This window comes from Hyperolius riggenbachi, chromosome 8 (genome assembly GCF_040937935.1).
Source record: "Hyperolius riggenbachi isolate aHypRig1 chromosome 8, aHypRig1.pri, whole genome shotgun sequence".
Lineage (NCBI taxonomy): Eukaryota > Metazoa > Chordata > Amphibia > Anura > Hyperoliidae > Hyperolius > Hyperolius riggenbachi.
The window spans coordinates 89,228,074-89,245,816 of record NC_090653.1 but is presented as its reverse complement, the minus strand read 5'-3'; the positions used below and the strand labels follow the sequence as shown (position 1 = coordinate 89,245,816).

The 17,743-nt window shown below is 43.1% G+C and overlaps 17 non-coding genes across 17 annotated transcripts; 6 read left to right on the top strand and 11 right to left on the bottom strand.

Annotated features, from left to right (window-relative positions):
* Window positions 1-389: 389 nt before the first annotated feature.
* TRNAL-CAA (transfer RNA leucine (anticodon CAA)) lies at window positions 390-499 on the bottom strand. The gene is made up of 2 exons: window positions 462-499; window positions 390-435 (listed from the first exon to the last, which is right to left on the bottom strand). It is a non-coding gene; the product is annotated as a tRNA-Leu (tRNA).
* A 1,663-nt stretch (window positions 500-2,162) lies between these two features.
* On the bottom strand, window positions 2,163-2,272 carry TRNAL-CAA (transfer RNA leucine (anticodon CAA)). The gene is made up of 2 exons: window positions 2,235-2,272; window positions 2,163-2,208 (listed from the first exon to the last, which is right to left on the bottom strand). It is a non-coding gene; the product is annotated as a tRNA-Leu (tRNA).
* Window positions 2,273-3,762: 1,490 nt separating this feature from the next.
* TRNAL-CAA (transfer RNA leucine (anticodon CAA)) lies at window positions 3,763-3,872 on the bottom strand. Its single transcript has 2 exons — window positions 3,835-3,872; window positions 3,763-3,808 (listed from the first exon to the last, which is right to left on the bottom strand). It is a non-coding gene; the product is annotated as a tRNA-Leu (tRNA).
* A 278-nt stretch (window positions 3,873-4,150) lies between these two features.
* TRNAR-UCG (transfer RNA arginine (anticodon UCG)) lies at window positions 4,151-4,223 on the top strand. Its single transcript has one exon. It is a non-coding gene; the product is annotated as a tRNA-Arg (tRNA).
* Window positions 4,224-5,377: 1,154 nt separating this feature from the next.
* Window positions 5,378-5,487, bottom strand: TRNAL-CAA (transfer RNA leucine (anticodon CAA)). The gene is made up of 2 exons: window positions 5,450-5,487; window positions 5,378-5,423 (listed from the first exon to the last, which is right to left on the bottom strand). It is a non-coding gene; the product is annotated as a tRNA-Leu (tRNA).
* Window positions 5,488-5,764: 277 nt separating this feature from the next.
* TRNAR-UCG (transfer RNA arginine (anticodon UCG)) lies at window positions 5,765-5,837 on the top strand. The gene has a single exon. It is a non-coding gene; the product is annotated as a tRNA-Arg (tRNA).
* Window positions 5,838-6,990: 1,153 nt separating this feature from the next.
* On the bottom strand, window positions 6,991-7,100 carry TRNAL-CAA (transfer RNA leucine (anticodon CAA)). Its single transcript has 2 exons — window positions 7,063-7,100; window positions 6,991-7,036 (listed from the first exon to the last, which is right to left on the bottom strand). It is a non-coding gene; the product is annotated as a tRNA-Leu (tRNA).
* A 277-nt stretch (window positions 7,101-7,377) lies between these two features.
* On the top strand, window positions 7,378-7,450 carry TRNAQ-UUG (transfer RNA glutamine (anticodon UUG)). The gene has a single exon. It is a non-coding gene; the product is annotated as a tRNA-Gln (tRNA).
* A 1,328-nt stretch (window positions 7,451-8,778) lies between these two features.
* TRNAL-CAA (transfer RNA leucine (anticodon CAA)) lies at window positions 8,779-8,888 on the bottom strand. The gene is made up of 2 exons: window positions 8,851-8,888; window positions 8,779-8,824 (listed from the first exon to the last, which is right to left on the bottom strand). It is a non-coding gene; the product is annotated as a tRNA-Leu (tRNA).
* A 1,489-nt stretch (window positions 8,889-10,377) lies between these two features.
* TRNAL-CAA (transfer RNA leucine (anticodon CAA)) lies at window positions 10,378-10,487 on the bottom strand. Its single transcript has 2 exons — window positions 10,450-10,487; window positions 10,378-10,423 (listed from the first exon to the last, which is right to left on the bottom strand). It is a non-coding gene; the product is annotated as a tRNA-Leu (tRNA).
* Window positions 10,488-12,165: 1,678 nt separating this feature from the next.
* TRNAL-CAA (transfer RNA leucine (anticodon CAA)) lies at window positions 12,166-12,275 on the bottom strand. Its single transcript has 2 exons — window positions 12,238-12,275; window positions 12,166-12,211 (listed from the first exon to the last, which is right to left on the bottom strand). It is a non-coding gene; the product is annotated as a tRNA-Leu (tRNA).
* A 1,488-nt stretch (window positions 12,276-13,763) lies between these two features.
* Window positions 13,764-13,873, bottom strand: TRNAL-CAA (transfer RNA leucine (anticodon CAA)). The gene is made up of 2 exons: window positions 13,836-13,873; window positions 13,764-13,809 (listed from the first exon to the last, which is right to left on the bottom strand). It is a non-coding gene; the product is annotated as a tRNA-Leu (tRNA).
* Window positions 13,874-14,151: 278 nt separating this feature from the next.
* Window positions 14,152-14,224, top strand: TRNAQ-UUG (transfer RNA glutamine (anticodon UUG)). Its single transcript has one exon. It is a non-coding gene; the product is annotated as a tRNA-Gln (tRNA).
* A 1,153-nt stretch (window positions 14,225-15,377) lies between these two features.
* On the bottom strand, window positions 15,378-15,487 carry TRNAL-CAA (transfer RNA leucine (anticodon CAA)). Its single transcript has 2 exons — window positions 15,450-15,487; window positions 15,378-15,423 (listed from the first exon to the last, which is right to left on the bottom strand). It is a non-coding gene; the product is annotated as a tRNA-Leu (tRNA).
* Window positions 15,488-15,764: 277 nt separating this feature from the next.
* Window positions 15,765-15,837, top strand: TRNAR-UCG (transfer RNA arginine (anticodon UCG)). Its single transcript has one exon. It is a non-coding gene; the product is annotated as a tRNA-Arg (tRNA).
* Window positions 15,838-16,990: 1,153 nt separating this feature from the next.
* On the bottom strand, window positions 16,991-17,100 carry TRNAL-CAA (transfer RNA leucine (anticodon CAA)). The gene is made up of 2 exons: window positions 17,063-17,100; window positions 16,991-17,036 (listed from the first exon to the last, which is right to left on the bottom strand). It is a non-coding gene; the product is annotated as a tRNA-Leu (tRNA).
* A 277-nt stretch (window positions 17,101-17,377) lies between these two features.
* TRNAR-UCG (transfer RNA arginine (anticodon UCG)) lies at window positions 17,378-17,450 on the top strand. The gene has a single exon. It is a non-coding gene; the product is annotated as a tRNA-Arg (tRNA).
* The last annotated feature ends 293 nt before the right edge of the window (window positions 17,451-17,743 follow it).

Genomic DNA, 17,743 nt, shown 5'->3' with positions numbered 1-17,743 from the left:
GTGCCAAAGGGGATGGAATTTGTCAGTTTGTAAAACGTGTGTTAGAAAGCTTGTAGAAAAAAGTCGGCCTTGTTCCTTTTCTGCGAGATTTTCCAAAAGTCCATGTGAGGTTGCTGTTGAGAAGGCCCTTTGAAGAGCCTAGTAAATGAAAAGACCCAAGAGCTTGTTTTGGCAGGCCTGACCAATGTGCCATGATGGACAAAGTGAAAAAGCTCTGTCAGAAGAGACAGAGAAGAGACAACCTTGTTCCTTTTCTGCAAGATTTTCCAAATGTCCATGTGAGGATGCTGTTGAGAAGGCCCTTTGAAGAGCCTAGTAAATGAAAAGACCCAAGAGCTTGTTTTGGCAGGCCTGACCAATGTGCCATGATGGACAAAGTGAAAAAGCTCTGTCAGAAGTGGGATTTGAACCCACACCTCCATTCGGAGACCAGAAGGCCCATGAGAAGGGAAGAGAAGCCTCTTGAGTCTGGCGCCTTAGACCACTCGGCCATCCTGACAAGCGGTGTACTATGTACCCATGCAGCTGGCACAATGACTATACTTAACAGAGAAGAGACAACCACAAACTTAGCCTAGAAGACTTCATGAACACTGCAAGGCATGTTTTTTTTTCTGAAAACACTCATCAAACTGCCATTTTGGATCACTGCAATACCTTAGACAGCAATGTCATGTGCCTGCTCTAACAAATGAAATCCTTTGTGCTCCTTGAGCGTCTTTTCCTATGCGGTGGCTGTTTCCAGTGGAAAATGGTTTCTTCATAAAGAGGCATGAGACCGCGTGGCCTAATGGATAAGGCGTCTGACTTCGGATCAGAAGATTGAGGGTTCGAGTCCCTTCTGTTCTTGTCACTTCTGTAGAGTATTTGCTCCTCTTGTTGTAAATGTCCTCGGAGACTTTGCAAAAGCCTGTGCTTCCTCACTCATGCTTATCATTCAATCCCTGCCCTTGACTGTTTACAGCTACAAAGGTGGCTGCTTTTGCTGAGCTTTCACCACAATGTCAATGACGCTAACTCTTTTCTTACAACTTGTGCAAGTCCCAGCAAAGTTTTTACATCAACCTCAAATAAACACTGCTAGTCCACACTGGGATTCTAACCTTTGCCTTACTTTAAACCCAATACCCTGATGGACCTTGGAAGAGACTCTAAGTAAACTATATGACCCAGGGTTCAAACATTCATGGTGGCATCTCCCTTTCTGCTAAGCATTTTGTTTACTAACATGAGAAAATTAATTTCCTATATGATTTAGGAAATCCTTGTCTGCAATTCTGCTGTAAGCCAGACTTTTACAAAGGTGCAGACACAGCATGTCAAGTGGCACGATGCGATTCCTTCTTGTTGCAAGCTCAACAATTTCAAAAGGTTGCCTCGGTTCCCAATTTATATGAAGAGTTCTTGCCTGATATTTGTAAAGTATGTCTGTCATTTCCTCTGAAAAGATATGATCCACACCGCAAATGGAACACTGCAATTGGTTTTCTTGCAACCTGAACTCTTTTCAAGGAAGGGTCCGTTGAAATTTCAACAAATGAGTCTTGTCAGAAGAGGGAATAACCCCACCTCTTTCACCAAAGGTCAGAACATACAGGGAAGACCTGTAAGTTATTGCCAAAACCTATCTCCTGAGTTCGGTCTCCTTACATATTTGTCACTTTACCTGTACACTAACCTTTTAAGATTTAGCAAAACAAATTGCCTCCAAAGCTTCTGATCCTGATGAAGTGAACTAGAAGAGAAGATGAGCTAACCCATATGACTGTAGGTGTGCCAAAGGGGATGGAATTTGTCAGTTTGTAAAACGTGTGTTAGAAAGCTTGTAGAAAAAAGTCGGCCTTGTTCCTTTTCTGCGAGATTTTCCAAAAGTCCATGTGAGGTTGCTGTTGAGAAGGCCCTTTGAAGAGCCTAGTAAATGAAAAGACCCAAGAGCTTGTTTTGGCAGGCCTGACCAATGTGCCATGATGGACAAAGTGAAAAAGCTCTGTCAGAAGAGACAGAGAAGAGACAACCTTGTTCCTTTTCTGCGAGATTTTCCAAAAGTCCATGTGAGGTTGCTGTTAAGAAGGCCCTTTGAAGAGCCTAGTAAATGAAAAGACCCAAGAGCTTGTTTTGGCAGGCCTGACCAATGTGCCATGATGGACAAAGTGAAAAAGCTCTGTCAGAAGTGGGATTTGAACCCACGCCTCCATTCGGAGACCAGAAGGCCCATGAGAAGGGAAGAGAAGCCTCTTGAGTCTGGCGCCTTAGACCACTCGGCCATCCTGACAAGCGGTGTACTATGTACCCATGCAGCTGGCACAATGACTATACTTAACAGAGAAGAGACAACCACAAACTTAGCCTAGAAGACTTCATGAACACTGCAAGGCATGTTTTTTTTTTCTGAAAACACTCATCAAACTGCCATTTTGGATCACTTCAATACCTTAGACAGCAATGTCATGTGCCTGCTCTAACAAATGAAATCCTTTGTGCTCCTTGAGCGTCTTTTCCTATGCGGTGGCTGTTTCCAGTGGAAAATGGTTTCTTCATAAAGAGGCATGAGACCGCGTGGCCTAATGGATAAGGCGTCTGACTTCGGATCAGAAGATTGAGGGTTTGAGTCCCTTCTGTTCTTGTCACTTCTGTAGAGTATTTGCTCCTCTTGTTGTAAATGTCCTCGGAGACTTTGCAAAAGCCTGTGCTTCCTCACTCATGCTTATCATTCAATCCCTGCCCTTGACTGTTTACAGCTACAAAGGTGGCTGCTTTTGCTGAGCTTTCACCACAATGTCAATGACGCTAACTCTTTTCTTACAACTTGTGCAAGTCCCAGCAAAGTTTTTACATCAACCTCAAATAAACACTGCTAGTCCACACTGGGATTCTAACCTTTGCCTTACTTTAAACCCAATACCCTGATGGACCTTGGAAGAGACTCTAAGTAAACTATATGACCCAGGGTTCAAACATTCATGGTGGCATCTCCCTTTCTGCTAAGCATTTTGTTTACTAACATGAGAAAATTAATTTCCTATATGATTTAGGAAATCCTTGTCTGCAATTCTGCTGTAAGCCAGACTTTTACAAAGGTGCAGACACAGCATGTCAAGTGGCACGATGCGATTCCTTCTTGTTGCAAGCTCAACAATTTCAAAAGGTTGCCTCGGTTCCCAATTTATATGAAGAGTTCTTGCTTGAAATTTGGAAAGTATGTCTGTCATTTCCTCTGAAAAGATATGATCCACACCGCAAATGGAACACTGCAATTGGTTTTCTTGCAACCTGAACTCTTTTCAAGGAAGGGTCCGTTGAAATTTCAACATATGAGTCTTGTCAGAAGAGGGAATAACCCCACCTCTTTCACCAAAGGTCAGAACATACAGGGAAGACCTGTAAGTTATTGTCAAAACCTATCTCCTGAGTTCGGTCTCCTTACATATTTGTCACTTTACCTGTACACTAACCTTTTAAGATTTAGCAAAACAAATTGCCTCCAAAGCTTCTGATCCTGATGAAGTGAACTAGAAGAGAAGATGAGCTAACCCATATGACTGTAGGTGTGCCAAAGGGGATGGAATTTGTCAGTTTGTAAAACGTGTGTTAGAAAGCTTGTAGAAAAAAGTCGGCCTTGTTCCTTTTCTGCGAGATTTTCCAAAAGTCCATGTGAGGTTGCTGTTGAGAAGGCCCTTTGAAGAGCCTAGTAAATGAAAAGACCCAAGAGCTTGTTTTGGCAGGCCTGACCAATGTGCCATGATGGACAAAGTGAAAAAGCTCTGTCAGAAGTGGGATTTGAACCCACACCTCCATTTGGAGACCAGAAGGCCCATGAGAAGGGAAGAGAAGCCTCTTGAGTCTGGCGCCTTAGACCACTCAGCCATCCTGACAAGCAATGTACTATGTACCCATGCAGCTGGCACAATGACTATACTTAACAGAGAAGAGACAACCACAAACTTAGCCTAGAAGACTTCATGAACACTGCAAGGCATGTTTTTTTTTTCTGAAAACACTCATCAAACTGCCATTTTGGATCACTGCAATACCTTAGACAGCAATGTCATGTGCCTGCTCTAACAAATGAAATCCTTTGTGCTCCTTGAGCGTCTTTTCCTATGCGGTGGCTGTTTCCAGTGGAAAATGGTTTCTTCATAAAGAGGCATGAGACCGCGTGGCCTAATGGATAAGGCGTCTGACTTCGGATTAGAAGATTGAGGGTTCGAGTCCTTTTGTGGTCATTGAGCTCTGTTCTTGTCACTTCTGTAGAGTATTTGCTCCTCTTGTTGTAAATGTCCTCGGAGACTTTGCAAAAGCCTGTGCTTCCTCACTCATGCTTATCATTCAATCCCTGCCCTTGACTGTTTACAGCTACAAAGGTGGCTGCTTTTGCTGAGCTTTCACCACAATGTCAATGACGCTAACTCTTTTCTTACAACTTGTGCAAGTCCCAGCAAAGTTTTTACATCAACCTCAAATAAACACTGCTAGTCCACACTGGGATTCTAACCTTTGCCTTACTTTGAACCCAATACCCTGATGGACCTTGGAAGAGACTCTAAGTAAACTATATGACCCAGGGTTCAAACATTCATGGTGGCAACTCCCTTTCTGCTAAGCATTTTGTTTACTAACATGAGAAAATTAATTTCCTATATGATTTAGGAAATCCTTGTCTGCAATTCTGCTGTAAGCCAGACTTTTACAAAGGTGCAGACACAGCATGTCAAGTGGCACAATGCGATTCCTTCTTGTTGCAAGCTCAACAATTTCAAAAGGTTGCCTCAGTTCCCAATTTATATGAAGAGTTCTTGCCTGAAATTTGGAAAGTATGTCTGTCATTTCCTCTGAAAAGATATGATCCACACCGCAAATGGAACACTGCAATTGGTTTTCTTGCAACCTGAACTCTTTTCAAGGAAGGGTCCGTTGAAGTTTCAACAAATGAGTCTTGTCAGAAGAGGGAATAACCCCACCTCTTTCACCAAAGGTCAGAACATACAGGGAAGACCTGTAAGTTATTGCCAAAACCTATCTCCTGAGTTCGGTCTCCTTACATATTTGTCACTTTACCTGTACACTAACCTTTTAAGATTTAGCAAAACAAATTGCCTCCAAAGCTTCTGATCCTGATGAAGTGAACTAGAAGAGAAGATGAGCTAACCCATATGACTGTAGGTGTGCCAAAGGGGATGGAATTTGTCAGTTTGTAAAACGTGTGTTAGAAAGCTTGTAGAAAAAAGTCGGCCTTGTTCCTTTTCTGCGAGATTTTCCAAAAGTCCATGTGAGGTTGCTGTTGAGAAGGCCCTTTGAAGAGCCTAGTAAATGAAAAGACCCAAGAGCTTGTTTTGGCAGGCCTGACCAATGTGCCATGATGGACAAAGTGAAAAAGCTCTGTCAGAAGTGGGATTTGAACCCACGCCTCCATTCGGAGACCAGAAGGCCCATGAGAAGGGAAGAGAAGCCTCTTGAGTCTGGCGCCTTAGACCACTCGGCCATCCTGACAAGTGGTGTACTATGTACCCATGCAGCTGGCACAATGACTATACTTAACAGAGAAGAGACAACCACAAACTTAGCCTAGAAGACTTCATGAACACTGCAAGGCATGTTTTTTTTTCTGAAAACACTCATCAAACTGCCATTTTGGATCACTGCAATACCTTAGACAGTAATGTCATGTGCCTGCTCTAACAAATTAAATCCTTTGTGCTCCTTGAGCGCCTTTTCCTATGCGGTGGCTGTTTCCAGTGGAAAATGGTTTCTTTGTAAAAAGGCATGAGACCGCGTGGCCTAATGGATAAGGCGTCTGACTTCGGTTCAGAAGATTGAGGGTTCGAGTCCCTTCGTGGTCGTTGAGCTCTGTTCTTGTCACTTCTGTAGAGTATTTGCTCCTCTTGTTGTAAATGTCCTCGGAGACTTTGCAAAAGCCTGTGCTTCCTCACTCATGCTTATCATTCAATCCCTGCCCTTGACTGTTTACAGCTACAAAGGTGGCTGCTTTTGCTGAGCTTTCACCACAATGTCAATGACGCTAACTCTTTTCTTACAACTTGTGCAAGTCCCAGCAAAGTTTTTACATCAACCTCAAATAAACACTGCTAGTCCACACTGGGATTCTAACCTTTGCCTTACTTTGAACCCAATACCCTCATGGACCTTGGAAGAGACTCTAAGTAAACTATATGACCCAGGGTTCAAACATTCATGGTGGCAACTCCCTTTCTGCTAAGCATTTTGTTTACTAACAGGAGAAAATTAATTTCCTATATGATTTAGGAAATCCTTGTCTGCAATTCTGCTGTAAGCCAGACTTTTACAAAGGTGCAGACACAGCATGTCAAGTGGCACGATGCGATTCCTTCTTGTTGCAAGCTCAACAATTTCAAAAGGTTGCCTCAGTTCCCAATTTATATGAAGAGTTCTTGCCTGAAATTTGGAAAGTATGTCTGTCATTTCCTCTGAAAAGATATGATCCACACCGCAAATGGAACACTGCAATTGGTTTTCTTGCAACCTGAACTCTTTTCAAGGAAGGGTCCGTTGAAATTTCAACAAATGAGTCTTGTCAGAAGAGGGAATAACCCCACCTCTTTCACCAAAGGTCAGAACATACAGGGAAGACCTGTAAGTTATTGCCAAAACCTATCTCCTGAGTTCGGTCTCCTTACATATTTGTCACTTTACCTGTACACTAACCTTTTAAGATTTAGCAAAACAAATTGCCTCCAAAGCTTCTGATCCTGATGAAGTGAACTAGAAGAAAAGATGAGCTAACCCATATGACTGTAGGTGTGCCAAAGGGGATGGAATTTGTCAGTTTGTAAAACGTGTGTTAGAAAGCTTGTAGAAAAAAGTCGGCCTTGTTCCTTTTCTGCGAGATTTTCCAAAAGTCCATGTGAGGTTGCTGTTGAGAAGGCCCTTTGAAGAGCCTAGTAAATGAAAAGACCCAAGAGCTTGTTTTGGCAGGCCTGACCAATGTGCCATGATGGACAAAGTGAAAAGCTCTGTCAGAAGTGGGATTTGAACCCACGCCTCCATTCGGAGACCAGAAGGCCCATGAAAAGGGAAGAGAAGCCTCTTGAGTCTGGCACCTTAGACCACTCGGCCATCCTGACAAGCGGTGTACTATGAACCCATGCAGCTGGCACAATGACTATACTTAACAGAGAAGAGACAACCACAAACTTAGCCTAGAAGACTTCATGAACACTGCAAGGCATGTTTTTTGTTCTGAAAACACTCATCAAACTGCCATTTTGGATCACTGCAATACCTTAGACAGCAATGTCATGTGCCTGCTCTAACAAATGAAATCCTTTGTGCTCCTTGAGCGTCTTTTCCTATGCGGTGGCTGTTTCCAGTGGAAAATGGTTTCTTCATAAAGAGGCATGAGACCGCGTGGCCTAATGGATAAGGCGTCTGACTTTGGATCAGAAGATTGAGGGTTCGAGTCCCTTCGTGGGCGTTGAGCTCTGTTCTTGTCACTTCTGTAGAGTATTTGCTCCTCTTGTTGTAAATGTCCTCGGAGACTTTGCAAAAGCCTGTGCTTCCTCACTCATGCTTATCATTCAATCCCTGCCCTTGACTGTTTACAGCTACAAAGGTGGCTGCTTTTGCTGAGCTTTCACCACAATGTCAATGACGCTAACTCTTTTCTTACAACTTGTGCAAGTCCCAGCAAAGTTTTTACATCAACCTCAAATAAACACTGCTAGTCCACACTGGGATTCTAACCTTTGCCTTACTTTGAACCCAATACCCTGATGGACCTGGGAAGAGACTCTAAGTAAACTATATGACCCAGGGTTCAAACATTCATGGTGGCATCTCCCTTTCTGCTAAGCATTTTGTTTACTAACATGAGAAAATTAATTTCCTATATGATTTAGGAAATCCTTGTCTGCAATTCTGCTGTAAGCCAGACTTTTACAAAGGTGCAGACACAGCATGTCAAGTGGCACGATGTGATTCCTTCTTGTTGCAAGCTCAACAATTTCAAAAGGTTGCCTCGGTTCCCAATTTATATGAAGAGTTCATGCCTGAAATTTGGAAAGTATGTCTGTCATTTCCTCTGAAAAGATATGATCCACACCGCAAATGGAACACTGCAATTGGTTTTCTTGCAACCTGAACTCTTTTCAAGAAAGGGTCCGTTGAAATTTCAACAAATGAGTCTTGTCAGAAGAGGGAATAACCCCACCTCTTTCACCAAAGGTCAGAACATACAGGGAAGACCTGTAAGTTATTGCCAAAACCTATCTCCTGAGTTCGGTCTCCTTACATATTTGTCACTTTACCTGTACACTAACCTTTTAAGATTTAGCAAAACAAATTGCCTCCAAAGCTTCTGATCCTGATGAAGTGAACTAGAAGAGAAGATGAGCTAACCCATATGACTGTAGGTGTGCCAAAGGGGATGGAATTTGTCAGTTTGTAAAACGTGTGTTAGAAAGCTTGTAGAAAAAAGTCGGCCTTGTTCCTTTTCTGCGAGATTTTCCAAAAGTCCATGTGAGGTTGCTGTTGAGAAGGCCCTTTGAAGAGCCTAGTAAATGAAAAGACCCAAGAGCTTGTTTTGGCAGGCCTGACCAATGTGCCATGATGGACAAAGTGAAAAAGCTCTGTCAGAAGAGACAGAGAAGAGACAACCTTGTTCCTTTTCTGCAAGATTTTCCAAATGTCCATGTGAGGATGCTGTTGAGAAGGCCCTTTGAAGAGCCTAGTAAATGAAAAGACCCAAGAGCTTGTTTTGGCAGGCCTGACCAATGTGCCATGATGGACAAAGTGAAAAAGCTCTGTCAGAAGTGGGATTTGAACCCACACCTCCATTCGGAGACCAGAAGGCCCATGAGAAGGGAAGAGAAGCCTCTTGAGTCTGGCGCCTTAGACCACTCGGCCATCCTGACAAGCGGTGTACTATGTACCCATGCAGCTGGCACAATGACTATACTTAACAGAGAAGAGACAACCACAAACTTAGCCTAGAAGACTTCATGAACACTGCAAGGCATGTTTTTTTTTCTGAAAACACTCATCAAACTGCCATTTTGGATCACTGCAATACCTTAGACAGCAATGTCATGTGCCTGCTCTAACAAATGAAATCCTTTGTGCTCCTTGAGCGTCTTTTCCTATGCGGTGGCTGTTTCCAGTGGAAAATGGTTTCTTCATAAAGAGGCATGAGACCGCGTGGCCTAATGGATAAGGCGTCTGACTTCGGATCAGAAGATTGAGGGTTCGAGTCCCTTCTGTTCTTGTCACTTCTGTAGAGTATTTGCTCCTCTTGTTGTAAATGTCCTCGGAGACTTTGCAAAAGCCTGTGCTTCCTCACTCATGCTTATCATTCAATCCCTGCCCTTGACTGTTTACAGCTACAAAGGTGGCTGCTTTTGCTGAGCTTTCACCACAATGTCAATGACGCTAACTCTTTTCTTACAACTTGTGCAAGTCCCAGCAAAGTTTTTACATCAACCTCAAATAAACACTGCTAGTCCACACTGGGATTCTAACCTTTGCCTTACTTTAAACCCAATACCCTGATGGACCTTGGAAGAGACTCTAAGTAAACTATATGACCCAGGGTTCAAACATTCATGGTGGCATCTCCCTTTCTGCTAAGCATTTTGTTTACTAACATGAGAAAATTAATTTCCTATATGATTTAGGAAATCCTTGTCTGCAATTCTGCTGTAAGCCAGACTTTTACAAAGGTGCAGACACAGCATGTCAAGTGGCACGATGCGATTCCTTCTTGTTGCAAGCTCAACAATTTCAAAAGGTTGCCTCGGTTCCCAATTTATATGAAGAGTTCTTGCCTGATATTTGTAAAGTATGTCTGTCATTTCCTCTGAAAAGATATGATCCACACCGCAAATGGAACACTGCAATTGGTTTTCTTGCAACCTGAACTCTTTTCAAGGAAGGGTCCGTTGAAATTTCAACAAATGAGTCTTGTCAGAAGAGGGAATAACCCCACCTCTTTCACCAAAGGTCAGAACATACAGGGAAGACCTGTAAGTTATTGCCAAAACCTATCTCCTGAGTTCGGTCTCCTTACATATTTGTCACTTTACCTGTACACTAACCTTTTAAGATTTAGCAAAACAAATTGCCTCCAAAGCTTCTGATCCTGATGAAGTGAACTAGAAGAGAAGATGAGCTAACCCATATGACTGTAGGTGTGCCAAAGGGGATGGAATTTGTCAGTTTGTAAAACGTGTGTTAGAAAGCTTGTAGAAAAAAGTCGGCCTTGTTCCTTTTCTGCGAGATTTTCCAAAAGTCCATGTGAGGTTGCTGTTGAGAAGGCCCTTTGAAGAGCCTAGTAAATGAAAAGACCCAAGAGCTTGTTTTGGCAAGCCTGACCAATGTGCCATGATGGACAAAGTGAAAAATCTCTGTCAGAAGTGGGATTTGAACCCACCCCTCCATTCGGAGACCAGAAGGCCCATGAGAAGGGAAGAGAAGCCTCTTGAGTCTGGCACCTTAGACCACTCAGCCATCCTGACAAGCGGTGTACTATGTACCCATGCAGCTGGCACAATGACTATACTTAACAGAGAAGAGACAACCACAAACTTAGCCTAGAAGACTTCATGAACACTGCAAGGCATGTTTTTTTCTCTGAAAACACTCATCAAACTGCCATTTTGGATCACTGCAATACCTTAGACAGCAATGTCATGTGCCTGCTCTAACAAATGAAATCCTTTGTGCTCCTTGAGCGTCTTTTCCTATGCGGTGGCTGTTTCCAGTGGAAAATGGTTTCTTCATAAAGAGGCATGAGACCGCGTGGCCTAATGGATAAGGCGTCTGACTTTAGATCAGAAGATTGAGGGTTCGAGTCTCTTCGTGGGCGTTGAGCTCTGTTCTTGTCACTTCTGTAGAGTATTTGCTCCTCTTGTTGTAAATGTCCTCGGAGACTTTGCAAAAGCCTGTGCTTCCTCACTCATGCTTATCATTCAATCCCTGCCCTTGACTGTTTACAGCTACAAAGGTGGCTGCTTTTGCTGAGCTTTCACCACAATGTCAATGACGCTAACTCTTTTCTTACAACTTGTGCAAGTCCCAGCAAAGTTTTTACATCAACCTCAAATAAACACTGCTAGTCCACACTGGGATTCTAACCTTTGCCTTACTTTGAACCCAATACCCTGATGGACCTGGGAAGAGACTCTAAGTAAACTATATGACCCAGGGTTCAAACATTCATGGTGGCATCTCCCTTTCTGCTAAGCATTTTGTTTACTAACAGGAGAAAATTAATTTCCTATATGATTTAGGAAATCCTTGTCTGCAATTCTGCTGTAAGCCAGACTTTTACAAAGGTGCAGACACAGCATGTCAAGTGGCACGATGTGATTCCTTCTTGTTGCAAGCTCAACAATTTCAAAAGGTTGCCTCGGTTCCCAATTTATATGAAGAGTTCTTGCCTGAAATTTGGAAAGTATGTCTGTCATTTCCTCTGAAAAGATATGATCCACACCGCAAATGGAACACTGCAATTGGTTTTCTTGCAACCTGAACTCTTTTCAAGGAAGGGTCCGTTGAAATTTCAACAAATGAGTCTTGTCAGAAGAGGGAATAACCCCACCTCTTTCACCAAAGGTCAGAACATACAGGGAAGACCTGTAAGTTATTGCCAAAACCTATCTCCTGAGTTCGGTCTCCTTACATATTTGTCACTTTACCTGTACACTAACCTTTTAAGATTTAGCAAAACAAATTGCCTCCAAAGCTTCTGATCCTGATGAAGTGAACTAGAAGAGAAGATGAGCTAACCCATATGACTGTAGGTGTGCCAAAGGGGATGGAATTTGTCAGTTTGTAAAACGTGTGTTAGAAAGCTTGTAGAAAAAAGTCGGCCTTGTTCCTTTTCTGCGAGACTTTCCAAAAGTCCATGTGAGGTTGCTGTTGAGAAGGCCCTTTGAAGAGCCTAGTAAATTAAAAGACCCAAGAGCTTGTTTTGGCAGGCCTGACCAATGTGCCATGATGGACAAAGTGAAAAAGCTCTGTCAGAAGAGACAGAGAAGAGACAACCTTGTTCCTTTTCTGCGAGATTTTCCAAAAGTCCATGTGAGGTTGCTGTTGAGAAGGCCCTTTGAAGAGCCTAGTAAATGAAAAGACCCAAGAGCTTGTTTTGGCAGGCCTGACCAATGTGCCATGATGGACAAAGTGAAAAAGCTCTGCCAGAAGTGGGATTTGAACCCACGCCTCCATTCGGAGACCAGAAGGCCCATGAGAAGGGAAGAGAAGCCTCTTGAGTCTGGCGCCTTAGACCACTCGGCCATCCTGACAAGCGGTGTACTATATACCCATGCAGCTGGCACAATGACTATACTTAACAGAGAAGAGACAACCACAAACTTAGCCTAGAAGACTTCATGAACACTGCAAGGCATGTTTTTTTTTCTGAAAACACTCATCAAACTGCCATTTTGGATCACTGCAATACCTTAGACAGCAATGTCATGTGCCTGCTCTAACAAATGAAATCCTTTGTGCTCCTTGAGCGTCTTTTCCTATGCGGTGGCTGTTTCCAGTGGAAAATGGTTTCTTCATAAAGAGGCATGAGACCGCGTGGCCTAATGGATAAGGCGTCTGACTTCGGATCAGAAGATTGAGGGTTCGAGTCCCTTCTGTTCTTGTCACTTCTGTAGAGTATTTGCTCCTCTTGTTGTAAATGTCCTCGGAGACTTTGCAAAAGCCTGTGCTTCCTCACTCATGCTTATCATTCAATCCCTGCCCTTGACTGTTTACAGCTACAAAGGTGGCTGCTTTTGCTGAGCTTTCACCACAATGTCAATGACGCTAACTCTTTTCTTACAACTTGTGCAAGTCCCAGCAAAGTTTTTACATCAACCTCAAATAAACACTGCTAGTCCACACTGGGATTCTAACCTTTGCCTTACTTTGAACCCAATACCCTGATGGACCTTGGAAGAGACTCTAAGTAAACTATATGACCCAGGGTTCAAACATTCATGGTGGCAACTCCCTTTCTGCTAAGCATTTTGTTTACTAACATGAGAAAATTAATTTCCTATATGATTTAGGAAATCCTTGTCTGCAATTCTGCTGTAAGCCAGACTTTTACAAAGGTGCAGACACAGCATGTCAAGTGGCACGATGCGATTCCTTCTTGTTGCAAGCTCAACAATTTCAAAAGGTTGCCTCAGTTCCCAATTTATATGAAGAGTTCTTGCCTGAAATTTGGAAAGTATGTCTGTCATTTCCTCTGAAAAGATATGATCCACACCGCAAATGGAACACTGCAATTGGTTTTCTTGCAACCTGAACTCTTTTCAAGGAAGGGTCCGTTGAAATTTCAACAAATGAGTCTTGTCAGAAGAGGGAATAACCCCACCTCTTTCACCAAAGGTCAGAACATACAGGGAAGACCTGTAAGTTATTGCCAAAACCTATCTCCTGAGTTCGGTCTCCTTACATATTTGTCACTTTACCTGTACACTAACCTTTTAAGATTTAGCAAAACAAATTGCCTCCAAAGCTTCTGATCCTGATGAAGTGAACTAGAAGAGAAGATGAGCTAACCCATATGACTGTAGGTGTGCCAAAGGGGATGGAATTTGTCAGTTTGTAAAACGTGTGTTAGAAAGCTTGTAGAAAAAAGTCGGCCTTGATCCTTTTCTGCGAGATTTTCCAAAAGTCCATGTGAGGTTGCTGTTGAGAAGGCCCTTTGAAGAGCCTAGTAAATGAAAAGACCCAAGAGCTTGTTTTGGCAGGCCTGACCAATGTGCCATGATGGACAAAGTGAAAAGCTCTGTCAGAAGTGGGATTTGAACCCACGCCTCCATTCGGAGACCAGAAGGCCCATGAAAAGGGAAGAGAAGCCTCTTGAGTCTGGCACCTTAGACCACTCGGCCATCCTGACAAGCGGTGTACTATGAACCCATGCAGCTGGCACAATGACTATACTTAACAGAGAAGAGACAACCACAAACTTAGCCTAGAAGACTTCATGAACACTGCAAGGCATGTTTTTTTTTTCTGAAAACACTCATCAAACTGCCATTTTGGATCACTGCAATACCTTAGACAGCAATGTCATGTGCCTGCTCTAACAAATGAAATCCTTTGTGCTCCTTGAGCGTCTTTTCCTATGCGGTGGCTGTTTCCAGTGGAAAATGGTTTCTTCATAAAGAGGCATGAGACCGCGTGGCCTAATGGATAAGGTGTCTGACTTTGGATCAGAAGATTGAGGGTTCGAGTCCCTTTGTGGGCGTTGAGCTCTGTTCTTGTCACTTCTGTAGAGTATTTGCTCCTCTTGTTGTAAATGTCCTCGGAGACTTTGCAAAAGCCTGTGCTTCCTCACTCATGCTTATCATTCAATCCCTGCCCTTGACTGTTTACAGCTACAAAGGTGGCTGCTTTTGCTGAGCTTTCACCACAATGTCAATGACGCTAACTCTTTTCTTACAACTTGTGCAAGTCCCAGCAAAGTTTTTACATCAACCTCAAATAAACACTGCTAGTCCACACTGGGATTCTAACCTTTGCCTTACTTTGAACCCAATACCCTGATGGACCTGGGAAGAGACTCTAAGTAAACTATATGACCCAGGGTTCAAACATTCATGGTGGCAACTCCCTTTCTGCTAAGCATTTTGTTTACTAACATGAGAAAATTAATTTCCTATATGATTTAGGAAATCCTTGTCTGCAATTCTGCTGTAAGCCAGACTTTTACAAAGGTGCAGACACAGCATGTCAAGTGGCACGATGCGATTCCTTCTTGTTGCAAGCTCAACAATTTCAAAAGGTTGCCTCGGTTCCCAATTTATATGAAGAGTTCTTGCCTGAAATTTGGAAAGTATGTCTGTCATTTCCTCTGAAAAGATATGATCCACACCGCAAATGGAACACTGCAATTGGTTTTCTTGCAACCTGAACTCTTTTCAAGGAAGGGTCCGTTGAAATTTCAACAAATGAGTCTTGTCAGAAGAGGGAATAACCCCACCTCTTTCACCAAAGGTCAGAACATACAGGGAAGACCTGTAAGTTATTGCCAAAACCTATCTCCTGAGTTCGGTCTCCTTACATATTTGTCACTTTACCTGTACACTAACCTTTTAAGATTTAGCAAAACAAATTGCCTCCAAAGCTTCTGATCCTGATGAAGTGAACTAGAAGAGAAGATGAGCTAACCCATATGACTGTAGGTGTGCCAAAGGGGATGGAATTTGTCAGTTTGTAAAACGTGTGTTAGAAAGCTTGTAGAAAAAAGTCGGCCTTGTTCCTTTTCTGCGAGATTTTCAAAAAGTCCGTGTGAGGTTGCTGTTGAGAAGGCCCTTTGAAGAGCCTAGTAAATGAAAAGACCCAAGAGCTTGTTTTGGCAGGCCTGACCAATGTGCCATGATGGACAAAGTGAAAAGCTCTGTCAGAAGTGGGATTTGAACCCACGCCTCCATTCAGAGACCAGAATGCCCATGAGAAGGGAAGAGAAGCCTCTTGAGTCTGGCGCCTTAGACCACTCGGCCATCCTGACAAGCGGTGTACTATGTACCCATGCAGCTTGCACAATGACTATACTTAACAGAGAAAAGACAACCACAAACTTAGCCTAGAAGACTTCATTAACACTGCAAGGCATGTTTTTTTCTCTGAAAACACTCATCAAACTGCCATTTTGGATCACTGCAATACCTTAGACAGCAATGTCATGTGCCTGCTCTAACAAATGAAATCCTTTGTGCTCCTTGAGCGTCTTTTCCTATGCGGTGGCTGTTTCCAGTGGAAAATGGTTTCTTCATAAAGAGGCATGAGACCGCGTGGCCTAATGGATAAGGCGTCTGACTTCGGATCAGAAGATTGAGGGTTCGAGTCCCTTCGTGGTCGTTGAGCTCTGTTCTTGTCACTTCTGTAGAGTATTTGCTCCTCTTGTTGTAAATGTCCTCGGAGACTTTGCAAAAGCCTGTGCTTCCTCACTCATGCTTATCATTCAATCCCTGCCCTTGACTGTTTACAGCTACAAAGGTGGCTGCTTTTGCTGAGCTTTCACCACAATGTCAATGACGCTAACTCTTTTCTTACAACTTGTGCAAGTCCCAGCAAAGTTTTTACATCAACCTCAAATAAACACTGCTAGTCCACACTGGGATTCTAACCTTTGCCTTACTTTGAACCCAATACCCTGATGGACCTTGGAAGAGACTCTAAGTAAACTATATGACCCAGGGTTCAAACATTCATGGTGGCAACTCCCTTTCTGCTAAGCATTTTGTTTACTAACATGAGAAAATTAATTTCCTATATGATTTAGGAAATCCTTGTCTGCAATTCTGCTGTAAGCCAGACTTTTACAAAGGTGCAGACACAGCATGTCAAGTGGCACGATGCGATTCCTTCTTGTTGCAAGCTCAACAATTTCAAAAGGTTGCCTCGGTTCCCAATTTATATGAAGAGTTCTTGCCTGAAATTTGGAAAGTATGTCTGTCATTTCCTCTGAAAAGATATGATCCACACCGCAAATGGAACACTGCAATTGGTTTTCTTGCAACCTGAACTCTTTTCAAGGAAGGGTCCGTTGAAATTTCAACAAATGAGTCTTGTCAGAAGAGGGAATAACCCCACCTCTTTCACCAAAGGTCAGAACATACAGGGAAGACCTGTAAGTTATTGCCAAAACCTATCTCCTGAGTTCGGTCTCCTTACATATTTGTCACTTTACCTGTACACTAACCTTTTAAGATTTAGCAAAACAAATTGCCTCCAAAGCTTCTGATCCTGATGAAGTGAACTAGAAGAGAAGATGAGCTAACCCATATGACTGTAGGTGTGCCAAAGGGGATGGAATTTGTCAGTTTGTAAAACGTGTGTTAGAAAGCTTGTAGAAAAAAGTCGGCCTTGTTCCTTTTCTGCGAGATTTTCAAAAAGTCCGTGTGAGGTTGCTGTTGAGAAGGCCCTTTGAAGAGCCTAGTAAATGAAAAGACCCAAGAGCTTGTTTTGGCAGGCCTGACCAATGTGCCATGATGGACAAAGTGAAAAGCTCTGTCAGAAGTGGGATTTGAACCCACGCCTCCATTCGGAGACCAGAAGGCCCATGAGAAGGGAAGAGAAGCCTCTTGAGTCTGGCGCCTTAGACCACTCGGCCATCCTGACAAGCGGTGTACTATGTACCCATGCAGCTGGCACAATGACTATACTTAACAGAGAAGAGACAACCACAAACTTAGCCTAGAAGACTTCATGAACACTGCAAGGCATGTTTTTTTCTCTGAAAACACTCATCAAACTGCCATTTTGGATCACTGCAATACCTTAGACAGCAATGTCATGTGCCTGCTCTAACAAATGAAATCCTTTGTGCTCCTTGAGCGTCTTTTCCTATGCGGTGGCTGTTTCCAGTGGAAAATGGTTTCTTCGTAAAGAGGCATGAGACCGCGTGGCCTAATGGATAAGGCGTCTGACTTCGGATCAGAAGATTGAGGGTTCGAGTCCCTTTGTGGTTGTTGAACTCTGTTCTTGTCACTTCTGTAGAGTATTTGCTCCTCTTGTTGTAAATGTCCTCGGAGACTTTGCAAAAGCCTGTGCTTCCTCACTCATGCTTATCATTCAATCCCTGCCCTTGACTGTTTACAGCTACAAAGGTGGCTGCTTTTGCTGAGCTTTCACCACAATGTCAATGACGCTAACTCTTTTCTTACAACTTGTGCAAGTCCCAGCAAAGTTTTTACATCAACCTCAAATAAACACTGCTAGTCCACACTGGGATTCTAACCTTTGCCTTACTTTGAACCCAATA